The sequence below is a fragment of the Delphinus delphis genome, chromosome 4 (genome assembly GCF_949987515.2).
Source record: "Delphinus delphis chromosome 4, mDelDel1.2, whole genome shotgun sequence".
Taxonomy (NCBI): Eukaryota; Metazoa; Chordata; class Mammalia; order Artiodactyla; family Delphinidae; genus Delphinus; species Delphinus delphis.
Genome location: NC_082686.1, coordinates 8,866,354 through 8,871,360, shown reverse-complemented (window position 1 = coordinate 8,871,360; position 5,007 = coordinate 8,866,354).

Below are 5,007 nucleotides of genomic sequence, written 5' to 3'. Positions count from 1 at the left end.
CCCAGGTGGTGTCACCTCCCGGTCCTCGTCTAAGGCCACCTGCTTCCATCTGGGTAGTGACTGGGGGAGGGAAGCCTTCTGCGACAGGAACCTTGCCCGCCTCGCCGGATGGGCAGTATGCCCGCTCAGGGCCATCCTGCATCTGTAGTTGGGTGGGGCTCGTGTCTGAATCCTGCTGCCAGGTGAGGAGACGCGGGAGGGCTCGGGGAGAACTTGATGGGGTCCGGCAGCTAGGGAGGGCCGCCCTGCCCTGGCCTGCACACTGGCGAGAGGAGAGCTGGCAGGGCCGCCGGCAGCAGACGTGAAGGCTCGTCACGGGCCAGGCTGCAGCCGTGGGCAGAGGGGCGTCCCCAAGCAGGCTGTCCACCAGGGCAAGGGCCCCCCGGTAGAGAGAGGCAGAAGGGCCAGCAGGAGGGTGAGTCGCAGCCAGTCCTTGGGCCCGTTTTTGTCCCCTGCAGCCCCGTCTGTCGTCCTTGCCGAGAGCACTCACTTCTGCATTTTAACAGTGCTGTTGACCCTTCTTACCAAAATATTGCCGGTGTCGACCCTTCTTACCAAAATATTGCCGGTGTCGACCCTTCTTACCAAAATATTGCTGGTGTCCTTTTAAGTAGGCCGTGAGTCCTTGAGGAGACGGGGTGGGATCTCCCAGTACTCCTGCATCTTCCCTTTCGGGCTATTTTGCTGTATTTCTATTTTGCTGTATTTCAGTCTCAGCTCCCTCTCACCCGGTTGTGTGTGTGTGTGTCTCTCTCTCTGCCTCTGAGGGACAAATTGCTTCATCTGAGGAAGTTTCTTCACAGCTCTGAAAACTGCCTCCTTTGGCAGGGGAGAGGGGTCAGAGAAAGGCAGGGGGGCGGAAATGAGAAACAGAATTAAAGGGCTGGAGGGTAAACCAGATCCTTGCTTAGGGAGGCAAGAGGCACCTGTGCTCACATGAACTCCTGTGGCCACTGGAGGGCACTGTCCCCACTGGATCTGCCTGGCGGTAGGGCTGCCTTGGCTCGGAGCCTCTGCTGCCACTCAGCCCCGCCTCCCCTGAGGGGTCCATGTCTATGTCAGGCTTGGCCAAAGTGGCCTTGGACACTGGCTTCAGACCCTGGTGGCCAGACACGAACGGGAGCATCATTCAGCAGATGGTAGCGGGAGAGGATTGCGGAAGTAATCCACGCGTCCCCGTGTTCATTTGTTTGTTCATCTGTTCATTCAAGAAATGCTTATCTGACACCTTCTAGGTACCGGTGGATACATCAGGGCACAAAACAGACGAAGCTCTGCCCTCCTGCAGCTCACGTTCTGACTGGGGGAGACGAACAATAAAGCTAGTAAATATATATTAGAAGATGACTATGGAAAAAAGAAAGGTGAGGGGTGTTAGGGGAGCTGGGTGGAGAGTGGCTGACAACTTAAAGTGGGAGGGCCTCTCGGGAAGGCGGAAACAACAAGGGAGAGGACGAGGAAGGAAGGAAGCAGGTCAGGTGTTCTAGGATTTCCCAGAGGCAAGGAGTCCTTCTCTACTCGTCTCTGATGCACTCTGGGGGTTGGGTTGGGTGTCTGGGGGTTCCCTGGGTGATGGGGGCGAGGACAGCCTGCAGCCCCTGCTGGTGTGGAGCCCCACCAGCTACTCGGCCTCCCTGTCCCCTCACGCGCACCGCTGGGAGTCGGCCCGACACCTGCCTGTGCGCGTCTCCGGGGGTGCTGGTTGGGTGGCCAGGCTGAGGTTGACCATTGCTGTGATTATCATTGAGGTCGGGAAGGCGCCCTGTCATATTCCAGCAGGAGTGAAATCGTTCTGAGTTGTGAATCTGGTGCAGCTCGCATCCCAGATCAAAGGCCGAGCCATACATCACCCAGCTGTTTCCTTCCACTTCCTGCTTTCTTTTTTTTTTTTTTTGCGGTACGCGCGCCTCTCACTGTTGTGGCCTCTCCCGCTGCGGAGCACAGGCTCCGGACGCGCAGGCTCAGCGGCCATGGCTCACGGGCCAGCCGCTCTGTGGCATGTGGGATCTTCCCGGACCGGGGCACGAACCCGTGTCCCCTGCATCGGCAGGCGGACTCTCAACCACTGCGCCACCAGGGAAGCCCCCACTTCCTGCTTTTAAGCAAGATCTACTGTGGCTTTAACAGCTAAATCGCGAGAGGCAGTGGCTGTTTTCTTCAGTTTGCGCCTGAGTCCTGCCCTCGTCAGCACAAACTGTCAGCATGCAGAGAAAAGAACTCACTGGCCTGGATCCCTTACACAAGTCCTATACTTTCCCTCTGGTTTAGGCTCTGAGAGACACTGTAAGAAGTATGGCCTCAGTTAAGAAGCTGTTTGCGTAACTTCTCTGGCGGTCCAGTGGTTAAGAGTCCGCGCTTCCATAGCAGGGGCCACAGGTTCGATCCCAGGTTGGGGAACTAAGATCCCGCACGTGCTGCATAGTGGGGCAAAAAAAAAAAAGCTGTTTTAAGAACAAATGCTTAGTGATGATTGTCCGGGGTCCACACTCCAGCCTCTTTTCTTAACACCCCAAATGACTTGTGTCGCCTTCTGTCATAGAAGGTTACCAGGAAAGGCATTTCAAGTGTAATAGCAAGTCTTTGTAATAACTCCAGGTCTCTCTGCCTTTGGTCGGCGCCCTTGGCAGGTCTGAGAAGCGCCTGCTTGGGAGGAGTGCAGTGCTGGGTGTTGGCCCTCCAGGCCCTCCTTCCCTCTTCTGTCCCCATGTCCTGCTGCCCACCAAGTACACGGAGCTGGCAGCACCCGTGCTTCCCAGCCTGGCCCTGCTCCACATCGCCAGCAGGGCTTTACAGACAAAACAAAATAAAACCAACTCAAGTCTAGGCTTGTGACCCCGGAATCAGCTTCTAAAGGTGAGGGAGACACCCAGCCGGGCATGTGCATTGTAAAAACCCGAGAGATTCAACGGGCAGTCAGCACTGAGAACTCGTAGGAGTTGTGAAATCTGAAGATACACCAGTGACGGGCAGTTAAAGTTCTTTGAGCTCATTGGTTTCGTAAAGAACCTCCATATTCAGCTACTCAAGAAGAGGGTGGATCTTGAAGAAAACTTTGCCCCCCAGGTCCAGTGTCACTGCTGCTAACCCAGCAGTTACAGGAATGAGGAGACACTGTGTTACTGGAGCCTCCCCCAAAGCCAGCGCCGCACAGTGGCCTCCCGCCTCCTGAATGTGGTTGCGGAAGTGATGAATTTCGATTCCTGATGGAACGAGTACTCCAACGAGCCACTAGAGGGCGATATTGCTAGGCCTTCGCTCCACTGTCACATTTATTAACTAATTTCATGCATTTTTAAAGAAAGGATTTTTAATCCCGTTGTTATGGAAGTAGTGTATTATATATTACGATACATTTTTCATGTTTATTACTTTCTAGGTAATTCAACGCTTTTTTGTTGTTCCAAAGAGTTCTATAAATCCAAGTCATATGCTGGCAGAACACTCCGGGAGTGCTTCACACACATATAAGCTAGATTTAGAAGGTATTTATATTCAGTGTAGTCAAAGGTATAATGCGTTGGAAGACAGTAACCTCAAAAAGGTTTTTAAATTTTTGAACCAAAAAAATACAGTCTTAATGACATTTCTCTACATTAGCAACAAATGTAACATCCGCCATGCCTCACAACTACACAAAGATATACGCACAAAGGTTTGTTGCACTATCTTGAAATGGAAAACAGGGCTGAAAATCATCCAAGTGTCTACCAAAAGGAGATTAATTAAATTACAGTATAGCTGGTCTTCCCTGGTGGCGCAGTGGTTGAGAGTCCGCCTGCCGATGCAGGGGACACGGGTTTGTGCCCCGGTCCAGGAAGATCCCACATGCCGCGGAGCGGCTGGGCCTGTGAGCCATGGCCGCTAAGCCTGCGCGTCCGGAGCCTGTGCTCCGCAACGGGAGAGGCCACAACAGTGAGAGGCCCGCGTACAGCAAAAAAAAAAAAAAAAAAAAAATTACAGTATAGCTATATGGTGGCATGTGATGCAGCTGTTAGCTGGACCGCGTGCACTGCTGTGGAAAGATGTTAAGTGCAAAAACCAAGGTGAAGTCTGATTTGTCACATTCCCTGAGAGCTGAGAGGGGCCTGGCCCGCGAGACTCAGGGAAAGCAGGCACCATGCTGGGATCGGAGGAGTGTTTGTCTCTGGACCTTATCCTCAGGAGCAGAGCAGGAGGGGGACTTCTGCTTAGGCCAGTCAAGGCCCTTCTAGCTTTAGATTTCAAGCCAGCACATAACTGTTTTAGCGCTCATTCCACATGCTCGTGCGTGGAAGACTGGCGAGGGAGTTGTCCTTGATGGAGGCCGGGGAACTCAGGCCAGGAGGCCAAGTGATTGTGGGGTTCTCCCCACAAATGTGGCTTCCGGAGTGTGTGGGATGGTGTGAAGGGGGTGTGGGATACGTGACCAGGACAGTGGGAAGGGTATGGACTTTGGAGCTAGAAAGCGTGGGGTTTTAATTCTGTCTCAACTGCTAAGCTGCTGTGTGACCTGGCACGTTTTATGTCACCTCCCTAGGCCTCAATCTTCCCATCTGTGAAATAGGAATCCAGCATTTCAGTGCCTCATAAGGTCGTTGAAAGGACTGAGTGAGACATGTATCTTCCTCTTAAGCTGAGAGTTCCATTTTCTCAGGGGAGAAACTTAGTGATTTCTGGGGAAATATTTAACCACTATATTAGGGTTCTCCAGAGAAACAGAACCAATAGTATGTGTGCATATATATAAATATACACATATATTTATATATGTATATAAATGTACACACACATATATATGTGTGTAAATATACACATATATGTGTATTTATATACATATATAATACACAAATGACAGGGAGAGGGAGAGAGATTTATTACAAGAAATTGGCTCACACGATATGGAGGCTGGCAAGTCCAAAATCTGCAGTGTGGGCCTGCAGCCTGGAGATCCAGGAAAGCCAGTGCCGCAGTTCCAGTCCAAAGGCTGCCACGTGGAAACCCAGCAGAGCTCCCTCTTGTTTGATGAGG